This window comes from Panthera tigris, chromosome A3, assembly GCF_018350195.1.
Source record: "Panthera tigris isolate Pti1 chromosome A3, P.tigris_Pti1_mat1.1, whole genome shotgun sequence".
Taxonomy (NCBI): domain Eukaryota; kingdom Metazoa; phylum Chordata; class Mammalia; order Carnivora; family Felidae; genus Panthera; species Panthera tigris.
The window spans coordinates 90942516-90955097 of record NC_056662.1 but is presented as its reverse complement, the minus strand read 5'-3'; the positions used below and the strand labels follow the sequence as shown (position 1 = coordinate 90955097).

The 12582-nt window shown below is 44.4% G+C and overlaps 1 protein-coding gene across 1 annotated transcript in view; it reads left to right on the top strand.

Annotated features, from left to right (window-relative positions):
• The window catches only part of EVA1A (eva-1 homolog A, regulator of programmed cell death), a 47323-nt gene that overhangs the window by 13825 nt on the left and 20916 nt on the right, over positions 1–12582 (top strand). The window contains exon 2 of the mRNA XM_007083490.3: positions 9812–9934. The gene's annotated coding sequence lies outside the window, so the exon portion shown is untranslated. The remainder of the gene's footprint in view (positions 1–9811; positions 9935–12582) is intronic.

The window sequence follows — 12582 nt, the reverse complement described above, 5'->3', positions numbered from 1 at the left end:
GGGAGTTTTTGTGGGAGGCCACACAAGCAAATGGAGTGAAACAATTGCAAAGGGAAGTGTGCATGCAGATTATGAATACTGTGTTGTCCCCAGCTTAGTGTCCTCTTTGGCTCCCTAGTGCCAACAGGGGAGAGTCCAAGCTCCCTAGCAGAGTATGCCAGGTCCCTTCAACAGCATCATCTCTTGCTGTTCCTTTCCTTTCACTTTGTGCTTCATTCCTTTTGACCCACCTGCTATTCCCCAACTATATAGATTTCCATATCAAATCTTGTCTTTCTACATGAGTACTGTCTCTGTTGGAATGTGCTCCTCCTGCCCCATCCTCAGCTATTACCCACTTGATTGCAATTCCCATTTCTTCTTGGAGACTCACTTCTCTGTCCCCCCATCCTCTCTTTCTCCCTGTGCTCCCCTTTGGGAATAATACCTGCCTCCTCCAGAGAGACACTGACTGGAGCTTGTTTATCTCTGTAACCCCAGCCTCTAGTATCATGCTTGTGTTAATAGGTGCTTAGTCAATAAATGAGTGAGTGAGTGAATACATGAATGATTCCTAGTCTGTGCTTTGCTCCTACTCACTTCAAGCTGCACTTTCCTTTGGACTTTTTCCCTCTAAATCATTTGACCATTACTTTTCTTCTACCACAAGCCCAGAGACCTCATGGCTCCTGATATTCTCTCCATTACGCCGACACCACTGCTATGCTGGCCCTGGTGGTCAGTGGCCACATGTGACTACCCATTCACTGCCATCTCTCTGGGGTGCCCTGCCTCACACGAAGAAAGGCCTGCTTCCTTGCCTGTAGGAACTTGGTTCTCCTAGAACAAGCAAAACTGCCTCCGTGGCCTTCTCTGTGTCTGTTTCCAAAGCTTCTCCCTTTCCCAATTTTAGGAGCAACAGACTGCCATTTCTGCTACACTGATAATTCAACAATTATCTTTTTGAGCCCCAAGTTTGTACGTGGGGCTCTGCTGAAGCACACCAACTCTCATCTGATTTCTGCCCTTCTAATCAAGAAGATCTGTTCTTTAATCCCTTCCTGCTAAATATATTGGGTTTCTTCTATGTATTGAATAATCTAGTGATTCAAAAATTTTTTTAGCATTAAAACTCTTTAAGGGATGGGTGCCTGCCTGGCTGAGTCAGCCTGATTTTGGCTTAGGTCATGATCTCACAGTTCGTGGGATCAAGCCCCGAGTCAGGCTCCACGCTGACAGTGTGGAACCTGCTTGGATTTCTCTCTCTCCCTCTCTCTCTGCCCCTCCTCCACGCATGCTCTCGCTCTCAAAATAAATAAAAATTAAACTCCTTAAGTTAAATCTTATATGGCATATCAATGAGTAAAATGGAAAAAAAAAGCCCAATATTTTGTTGCATGTTATTTTCTGTGATAACTCTAGCTTATAACATACAGTGAATAATGGAAACAATGACATTGTCATGAAGAACATGAAAATTTGAAATGGAGGGTCTGGAATGATGGGTACAGCCTCCAGACACCCTCACTATCAATGCGTCCCTGTGTTTTGTATTAGCACCATGGCCTTGTGAAAATTATGACTGCCAGCCATTGGTAGTGATAATACTTTTAAGCAGGATCCCTTGTAGATTCAGGTTATTCTGATTAAAACAACCCAGAACTTTGAAAGAGGAATACAGGAAAAATTGCTTATGATGTTGACTCACTAACCCTATGTGAAAACTGTTTGCATTCCTTAATTACAAAGGATCTGATTGAAAGGAATAGATGAACAGGTTCTTCAAACTATTTATATCTTTGTTTGGCAGAAAACACTTGCTCAAAACATAGTGTATCATTATGAAATGTTAATTATGTTATTAAAATTATTTTCAGAAACTCCAATGCCTGTTTCTCTCTAGTAATCACTTAAAACCTTTAACACAGCAAAAGGAAGGAAGGGAGGGAGGGAGGGAGGGAGGGAGGGAGGGAGGGAGGAAGGAAGGAAGGAAGGAAGGAAGGAAGGAAGGAAGGAAGGGTGGGAGAGGAGGGGAGGGGAGGGAAGGGGAGGGGAGGGAAGGGAAGGGAAAGGTTAATTTAATTTGGCAGGTGGAGTCCAAACTTGAGTTGTCATTTTCACTTCATCAGTTATAGGAGGGGATGGTAACAGCATGGCCCTGCATTGCTGAGTTGGTATTTTAAAAGCCTGCCAAGAACTATTATTTTAAAAATATTTTTTTAAATGTGTATTTGTTTTTTGTTTTTTTTGTTTGTTTTGTTTTGTTTTGTTTTGAGAGAGAAAGAGACAGAGTGCAAGCAGGGGAGGGGCAGAGAGAGAGGGAGACACAGAATCTGAAGCAGGCCCCAGGCTCTGAGCTGTCAGCACAGAGCCCGACGTGGGGCTCGAACTCATGAACCGCGAGATCATCACTTGAGCCGAAGTTGGATGCTCCACTGACTGAGCCACCCAGGTGGCACCCAAAAGCTTGCCGAGCACTCTGAGGCTAAAACAAGCACTAAAGCTGCCAGTGATACACGGTGCAGCATGTTGTGTGGTCACTCCTTGCTGTACCGTTCACTCTTAGATCTTTATATGAGCAAGCACTCCATGGTTCCCCTGAGGGTTGCCTGGCATTTAACTGAGCATGGCCCACGTGAGCCAGGGTAGCAGTATCTACACATCCGATTTTGCAGCATGAGGAGACTTGCTGCGGTCTGAATTGTTAAAAGACATTTTTTGGAACTGCAGCTTTCCTAATTAATTACATGTGTTCAAACATATGCACGGTTTTGGCAGGAGAACCTTTATTCCGAAGTGAGCATGAGTGTGTTGACCTGTAGCTCATGGGGTCTGCGATTGTTCACGCTTGGCCTATCACACACGTGACTGTATCTGCTTCTGGTTTGAAAAACATTTTTAAAAATGTAATTTGATTCAAACATTTGTAGAACCTTCGAAACATGTAGGTTGGGCTCCAGTGTATCAGAGTAAGGTGTAAGACAGCTGTGGTTTCAGGGAAGCTGCCGGAGCTGGCTTGGGAGGGCCTCCCTGTTGGAATCAGAGAGACGTCTGCCCCGCTCGGGAATGTTCACCTTCCAGATGCTCAAGCCTTGTGTTGACTTGAATTGCAGTGGCACAGAGCAGGTCCTGTGTGGCTGTGGGACTAGCTGCCCCTGGCAAATAGCCATCAGGAAGGGCTCAGGTGGAAGCTGCCCGCCTCCAAGGACTGACGTGGTTCCTGCCAAGGAAGGCTGGCACACCCCCTACCTAGACTTTCTCATTCCTTCATCTCCCCGAGGGACTAAACTGGCCTTGCAGACTCCCTGAACTCAGGGATTTTGCTCCACCCTTCTGATCTATCCTCTGGCGTTAATTGTAGTGAACGGAGAAGTCAGCTGGGGACCAGGAGGCCCACACAAAAAAGAATCAGATGACTAGGAATGTGTCTTGTTCCCATTTGCATGTTCCTCGGTGGGGCGTTATTTCTGAGTTCCCCACATTTGCAGATGCCTCAGATAGCCTGGACTTGGGGGAAGTGCCTCTGGTGGTGGACCAAAGCCTCTGTGTGAGGAATACTGGTTAGGAATAACACGGCAAGTGGATTGCCTTTTTTAATGATGGTCTCGATTAAGGAGCCACAAGTCTGCCCACGTGTCCAGCCCTACTTGCAATTCTTTTTTTTTTTTTTTTAATGTTTACTTATTTTGGGGAGAGAGAGACAGACAGACAGACAAACAGACAGTGTGAGTGGGGGAGGGACAGAGAAAGAGGGACTCACAGAATCCGAAGCAGACTCCAGGCTCTGAGCTGTCAGCACAGAGCCTGACACGGGGCTCAAACTCATTAACTGTGAGATCGTGACTGGAGCTGAAGTCAGAGTCTTAACCAGCTGTGCCACCCAGGTGCCCCTTACTTGCAGTTCTAAAGAGAAAGCCACGCAGGATTTGGTCAGAGATTCAAGACATGTCGGTATGGCTGACCAACAGGGCTGGAATTCTTTTCAGGCCCAGTGTGGTAGGAATGTTGTGATTCTGTCTGACCACTTCCTGCCAGTCCACATGACAGTTTCTTCTTTCTGCAGCTGACAGTGGCAGGCTGGTTCCCTCTAGAGTCCAGCCATGGACCTTGTCCTCTACATTTGGTGTGCTTCGTCAGGGCACATACCAACTGATGACTCCCAAGTACCTGCAGTTATCACTCCAGGATCACAGCACGACTCCAGTCTTGCTCTCTTCCTTTCCAGTGGTATTCCCCCACACTTCTTTACAATTATTACAAACTGGACAGACTTTATGTTCCAGGGTTTTCCTATACTTCCTCCATGAAGGAAAATATGATGTAAGGCCCCTCTTTTCAAACAGCTTATAGCCTAGTGCAAAATATTTTTTAAAAAGCACACGCTTTTACTATATGCAGAAGATTGGCACACAGGGTTATAGAAGTCCGAAAGGGAGAACAATTATGTATGCAGGGGAAGATCAAAGAATGTTCTTGCAGGAGGTGATGTGATGTGGATACTGAAGGATGGGTAGGACTCAGAAATGCAATAATGTAGAGAAGTACATTTAACAGAGTAAAACCCAGAGGTGGAACTGGTTGGGAAGTATACAAAGAAGAGAGTGATTCTATTTGCTTGACATTGGGCTGTTATTGAAAAGAATTTTACTGTGTAGGAGATGATTTTAGGACAGAGGAGTGGCATTATTAGAACAGTTTCCTAGTGCTCAGCCTGGCTCCTGTGTATGATGCTGGCGATGGTGGGGGGGGGGGAGGTTGGGTGGGAGGCTTTTTTGAGTTAGGCAAGTGGCCGAGAGCACGGAGAGTCAGAAGGGATAGGAGGTAGAATTTTCAGGGCAAGAGAGAGGAAGGGCTCATGATAACCCCCAAGTTTGAACCCGAGTGATTGGGAGGTTCAGGATATTATGAACACTGTAGAGAAAAGAGGAAACGGGTGGGCGAGGAATGAATTTAGGACACAATGGGCTGGAGAGATCTCTGGCAAATCCAAGTGGAGACTCCCATTCTCCCTTGTCCAACCTCAGTGTTTTGGACTCCTCTGTCAGGTCACTCCTCTCAGCTACGACCAAGCCTGGCTTTGGCACCTTATCTGACTTGAGGCACTAAATACTGACCCCCTGATGGGCTGACCTAGGGCTGATGATGAGAACCTTGTTGTTCATCTCCAAACCCTCACAGGACCAGCCTTTGCTCATCCATCTCCTTTGCAAATTTGTGTTCTCTTTCTTATTTCTCACTCATCTAGGCCTTCCTGGGCCAGAAGCCCCTGTCTCCAGGCTGGTGCCAGGGCCCTGGAGGCTGCCTTCGTGGGTTTTTTTTTCCCACCAGCTTAGGGGACACCTTGTGGCTTCTGGCCGGTGCCTATTTTTAAGGCCCACAGGACTGGCTCCACTTTGCTGTCTGCAAAGTCCAGTCCTCAGGGCACATATGGTCCTTAGGGATGGGTACAGGCCCTCTCTCAGCTCCCAAGTGCTACTTCAAGTGCAACACCATACCTCCCCAAGTGACTTCCAGGAAATGAGAGGTGTCCAGCAGGTGCACAGCAAGCACACTCTGCACCCTGCATCCACCTGGGACCTTTGATGAAAGCATCTTGCATCCTGCCTCCCTCTGTCCCGCCCTGGTTATCCTCCCACACCTGGACACCTGACCTTCATGCTACATGGAGGTCTCTGCGCTGCTGGTGCTGATGTTTCCTGTCTTGGCCATTTCTGCTGCTGGTTGCACCTGGGTGCTGGCAGTGCTGTAATCCTGTTCCACGGAAGCTTCCTTTGTGTTTGTGGTTTGGGGCCTGCAGAAATAAACCGAAACTGGGGAGGGTGCTGGGAGCATCCAGAGCCTCTGTGGCTGATTTAGTCAAGCATCTTCAGTCACTTTCTTCTCATTCTGAAGACTTCACATAATTAAAACCATCCCTGGCCAACACTAAATAAATTTTGCACATGCTGCTTGAATTACTGTGCAGTCTTACCCCAGTGTGGCTTTCTACGAGATTAATATTTCACTGAAACTGTTCCTCTGGGTAGGCGGAAGCCAGCAGCTGTGGAAATTCAACATTTGCTTTATACAATGAAACTCTAGGACAGGGCTGCTTTTCACATTTCTCAGATATGTAGCCCATTTGGAAAAAAAAAAAAAAAAAAAGCACTCTTGGCGGAGTCCATGTGGCATGAGCCAGATATCCCAGCTTGTGTTACTATATATTTAGATATAAAGTGATGAGAAAATGTGCTTCTAAATGCTTATCATATAACACCGGCGCATAAAAGTTGGAATTACTATTTATTGAGCACCTACTATGTGCCAGGCATTTACATACTCTGTATCCTCACAAACACCCAGAAGCGCACCAGACTGGGCCTATTTGCCTCCTGATCCCTGTTCTATCTTGGACAGCAGGAGCCAACCTGCAGGCTGCCTTTCTCAGCCTCAAGGGTGCTCTGGTTTCCTGCTGGGTTTGGCCCATGGAGGCACCACTGGGACGTTAGAGGGTAGAGGAAAGGAGGAAGCCAATGTTTTCTCCCTCCGTCTCTTCCTCAAACATCTCCTCTAGTAGTGGCCATATCTCTGTGATTCCAGATTCTTCCTGGTGACCTGGCTCTTGGGCAACACTGCGTCCTCCCTTTGTCCCTTCAACTGTCTGCTGTCCAATTTTGCTGCTGTCTTGATTGCCTCATGGTCCCACCCCATACAACCTTACTCCAACTAATTTCATCTTTTAAAACTCATGTCAATTTGAGGGGTGCCTGGGTGGCTTAGTTGATTAAGTGTCCAACTCTTGATTTCAGCTTAGGTCATGATCTCACAGTTCATGAGTTCAAGCCCCACATCGGGCTCCTTGCTGATAGTGAGGAGCCTGCTTAGGATTCTCTCTCTTCTTCTCTCTCTGCCCTTCCACTGCTCTCTGTCTCAAAATAAATAAGCTTTAAAAGTCATGTCAATTTCAGAAGTACTTTAACCCTCGAATTTGTCATCTCATATGTGAGGCTTCACATTTTAGCCTCTCTCTCACCTTCCACCTGCATTTCTATCTTTATCATTGTAATCAGTTCCCTGCATTAAATTCTTTCTGTTGAAAATTCTTGAAACAGTTTTTGTTTCTCTGCTTCCATGCTGACTGATGGGTTGAGATAGGAATCAGCCTCATTTTAATGATAAGGTCAACTAACTTGTCTCAGTCTTAAAGATAGGGGATGGTGGAGCTGAGGTTTAAATTCAGGCCTGATCCTGAAGCTTATGAGGTTTTCCTTACATTAGCCTGTGTTCTGTTCATTGGTGCTGCATGAACCAAGTCTAATTTCTTCTGCATAATCCCTTCATATTCTAGAAGAAGGAAACTCTCACCATCTCATTCTCCAAGATTTCCCCAGATGAAATTCTCTTCCCTTCAACTGTTGCTTATAAGAAAGAATTTTGAATTTCCCCTGATATCTTGGTTGAGTCTTTTGGATTCATGCTTTTTAAACTTTAATGTGAAAATTATGATTCAGGATGACTCTGGAGACGGTTTCAGATTTACATGCAATTGTAAGAAATAATACAGGGAGCCTATGTTCCATCGAACCAGTTTCCCTAATGATAAAAACTTGCAAGACTATAGTACAATGACCACAGCTAGGATGTTGTCACCGATACAGTCAAGATGCAGAACATTTCCATCATCACAAGCCTCCCCCTGTTTCTCTCTTATAGGTGTGCTCACCACCCTTCTGACCCCACCCCCTCCTTAGCCCCTGAAACCACTAATTTGTTCCCCATTTCTATAATCTGACACTACAAGAATCTTATATAAGTGAAACCATACAATATGCAACCTTCTGAAATTGAATTTTTTCACTCAGCATAATTTTTTGAAGATTCATCCAGGTTGTTGCATGAGTTAAGATTTTGTTTTGTTTTGTTTTGCTTTTCTGAGTAGTATCCTATGTCATGGATGTACCACATTTTGTTTAAATATTCACTCATTGTAGGAAATTTGGGTTGTTTCCAGTTTGGAGCTATTACAAATACAGCTGCTATAAATACCTATGTGGATTTTGTGTGAACCTAAGTCTTCATGTCTCTGAGATAAATGCCAAGGAGCAATGCAGTTGCTGGTTGTATGTTTGTATGTTTTTTTAAGAAACTGCCAAATTGTTTTCCATAGTGGCTGTTTCATTTTACATTTCCATGAACAATGTATGAGTGATCCATTTTTCTACATCCTTATCAACATTTGATGTTGTCACTATTTTTGAAGATTCTTTATATATTCTACATACTATTCCTTTTGGCGGATAAATAATTTGCAACCCCCCCCACCCCCAACCCTATAGTTTGTCTTTTCATCCTCTTAACACAGAGGAAATGTGTTTAATTTTGATGGTGTCCAAGTTATCAATTTTCCCTGTTTTGGAATGTAATTTTGGTATCAAGCTTAAGAATTCTCTGCCTCATCCTTGATTCCAGTGGTGAAAGAAGTAGGAAGATATAAGGTTCTGGTTCTGGTTGGACAGTGGGATTTCTGAGTGTGAGTCAGTCACCCATAGTCACTATGGGAGGGCCTAGGAACAAAGAGCAGAATGAAGACATGGTCCCTGCTCTTAAGGAGCTCGCAGCCCAGATTTCAGAGGTTGCGCCTTTCCAGATGTGTCCCTGGAAATGGTTTGCTGCAGTGCGTTGGAGGGGAAGTTTGATGGAGCAAAGGAAGCCAAGTGGCTGGTAGGCTAGCATGTTGGATGTGTCACGGTGTTTATCAGTCCTGCAGAGAAAAGCAGGTTTCTCTCTGTGCAATAATTTCTCCGGGACTATGTGTATCCTCTTCCCATCCTGTGGTGTAGGAGCTCTTTTTCCATTCAAGCCTTTGCATCTCAGACTCCATGTGGCCAAGTTGGCGTCAGCTCTTGCGTGATTTTCACTAGTGTAGAGGGGAGGGTGAGTGGGCATCAAAGACCTGCTTCCACCTTTTGGTGCCTGAGTCTCTAAAGAGCTATCAGTTCTGTGCTTCAAGTTTCCTTTTCGTTCTTGCCCTTAATTTCTTCACGAGGCAAATGGAGATAGGAAAGTGCCACAAATTCTCTGTGAGGCTGAGGCAGCTGGGATAAGTATCTAGAAGACATAAATAAACCAGCAGAAGTCACATGCGGCAGGAGTCGGCAGGAAGTGGTGCGGACAACCGAATGCGTGGGTACAGTGTGTAGGCGTGGAGCAGAGGGACTCCGGGATGGACTCCAGTCCTTCTGCACACTTTTCAGTGAAGCTGGCAACATAAAGAAGCTGTGTGGGATTCAGTTGTTTCAGGGACTCCCGCTGGCCTCCCTAGCTGGGCTGAACATAGCTAGAGGCCTTGAGACTTCTGGCTGTGCGAAGTCACACATCAGCATTTCCAGGTTTTTTGTGCCTACACAGAGCTGCATGAGGCTTCATTTCATGGCCCATCTGGGCACTGCTATCTGGGAACCGAATTTCCTCCCTTCCTGTTCCAGGGAGATGCTGGCCTGAAAATTTCAGTGGTGAGGGGCCACGTGGACACATCCCATTCTGGCTGTTTTGTGGGCTTTGGCTGACTGGAGGAAAGAGGAAGCAAGCATCTCTGATCTTTTACCCCTTGCTTCCCTTTCTATGAACTTGGGAGTTTAGTTTCTTTGGCTGTCTGGTTCAAATTCCACATTAAAGTCTGGCAGTGGGCTTTATCCTCTCCAGAGATGCTATTCCATCTTTTCAGAGGTCCAGGTAAACATCATCTGGGCTTCTCTGTGAGGTGCATGACGACACTAGGTCTAAGGCATGATGTGGTCTCCTGAGCATGTGATGGCTTTCTGATGTTTTCTGTGCCATTTCTCTTTTCTTTCAGAACTTGAGGAGCCAACTGAGGCCAACCAAGTTTCAGAACCTTTACTGCCTCACACCAGCGTCAGCAGGGATGAACTGTTTTTGCCAGATAATCCTCTGTTCCTGACAGCACATCTCTCCCCAGGTAGCTAAGGGGATAACGAGTTTTTACTACCCTCTGAACACGATGTAATGAGATAGTAACCTGCATGGGGGCTAACACACCAGAGCCTACTCATTGCTGCTACTAAAGTATAAGATGAAACGTATCATCACCTGGCACATTCTATTTTATACATTCAGTGATTACACTCAATATAAATGAGTGGACTCAAGGTTCCAGAGAATATGATTTTGTACCACTGGAAATGAGGTTGCCTCTAGAATGGAAGCCTGTGAAAATAGCATATGATACATACAATTAGCCATTCAGTCTACGAGATGGTGCTCATAGACAGGCTGTCATCTTCATCAAGAGACTAGCATGTGTTTAGGGAGACAAAATTATGAGATGTAAGTGATGGACAGAAGCTGTGGTTGTTCAATTGTGTTGCAGTTAGTCGGTAATTAGGAGGAGTTTTAGGTCAGGGATGAAAGAAAGCTGTCAGAGAGTAAGAATTGTAAGAACTGGTGGGTTCTGCCCAAAGAGAATGTGCTGTGATTCTGGTTGACTGGTCCTGGAGTGTCCTCTCTACACATGATTTTCCCCAGAATAGTGTGGGATTAATCTGATGGGTTATCACCAGGAGAAAGCCTTGTCTTTGAAAATATGCAGCTCCTTGGTTGCAGTTTTGCCCTTGCCATGATAATCACCAGGATCCACTTGTCTAGAAGAGGATCTGATTTAGCTCTTGTGCCAGTTGACTCTCCAGTTACGAATTAATAAACTGCTATTGGTTGATGTGTTCCCTTGAGGGCTTGGTTAATGTGAGCTATTCTCCAAGAACCCATTCACTTCCTGTCACTATGAATATTGAGTTGTTGGCCCAGACCTTGCACTCATGTCCTGATCAAGGCCTGCCAAGCAACCCCTCTCTCTGACACCTTCCTGACGGTACTGGTGATGAGCACGAGGTTCACAAACACTGAGAGTCACTTAGACTGGTCAATGAAGGAATGATGTTTATTTCAGAACAGGGTTTCTCAAACTTGATACATTCCCATTTTGGGCCATTTAGTTCTTTGTTGTGGGGAACTATCCTGTGCATTGTAGGATGTTTAGCATATCCTTCCCTCCTACCTACCAGATGCCAATACCAACCTCCCACTGCAATTGTGACAACCAAAAATGTTTCCACATATTGCCAAATTTCCACATATTGCATTTGCCCTGGGGGGCAAACTACCCAAAGTTGAGAATCATTGATTCTAGGAGCTAACCAGTGGTAAGGGACTTCCTTGAGGAACAGACCACAAATTGTACTTGGGGGTGGATGAATGCTTCATGCCCCTCACCTTCATATTGGTAGGTGTATCGATCAGGGTTCCCCAGAGAAACAGAACCAGTAGGGTATATATATCCTATTCATAGGATATATATATGTGATTATGGAGACTAAGAAGTCCCAGGATCTGCCGTCTGCTAGCTGGAGACCCAAGAGAGCCTGTGGTATCATTCAGTTAAAGTATGGAGGCCTGAGAACCAATGGTGAAAATCCAATCTGAAGCTGGAGAAGATGAAATGAGATGTCTCCACCCAAACAGTAAGACAGGAAAAAAGGGTCAGATTTGTCCTCCCTCTGCCTTTCATTCCATTAGGTCCTAAACAGACTGAATAATGCCTACCCACATTGGGGACAGAGGTCTACTTTTGTGAGTCCACAGGTTCAAATGTTAACCTCATCTGGAAAAACCCTCACACACACACCCAGAAATAATGATTAATCTGGACACCCCATAGCCAGTCAGGTTGACTTATAAAATTAACCATCACAGTAGGAGATACAAAAGAATTTTAGTGATAAGTCAGCCCGCTCAGAGCCAGTCACAGCCCTGGTATCATTTGGTGTTCTAGGTGGCTTAGAAACACCCTCAGAGACTTATGCATACAAAACTCATGCCTAAATGCTCTTTTTGGTTTTCGGCTAGCCAGCATTTACTGTGAGTCTCCTTTCATCAGGCACCGTGTTGGATGCTTAGGTAACAAGGATACGTCAGATGCCTTTTCAGTCTAGAAGAAAACCTGTAAACTGATCACTCCAATTACACTATCATAGATGCAATATTAGAAGAATACTTGGAGACTTTGATAGCCAAAAAAAAAAAAAAAGGGTTTGAGTGATTTGGAGCTTTACTGCAGTGGACCTTGTTTTTTTGCCCCCTCAATCATGAATATTTATTGAATTTTACACAAACATATTTTTGCCTGTAATGATGTGATATGTTTTTCCTCTGAATCTCTTAATGTGATAGATTATTTACTATCCAATTTTTTAATAAGTGAAATTACATCTTTTACTTGTAATTAAACTATATTCATAATGTGGTATAAATTAGAATTTAATTGACTTCAATTTTAATATCAGCATAAAATAATTCTGCTACTATTCCTATTAACTTGAAACCAAAATTTGATTGCAGGATTTTTTAAATGGATTAACCTTCAAAATTCACCGTTGTACCTCATTAACACCTTATTACTATTATTTTGAAATTGTGGTAAAATATATATAAAACAAAATTTACCATCTTAACCATTTTAAACTTACAGTTCAATGGCATTAAGTGCATTTACACTGTTGTGCAAGCATCCATTTCCAGAATACTTTTCATCTTGCAAAACTGAAACTTTGT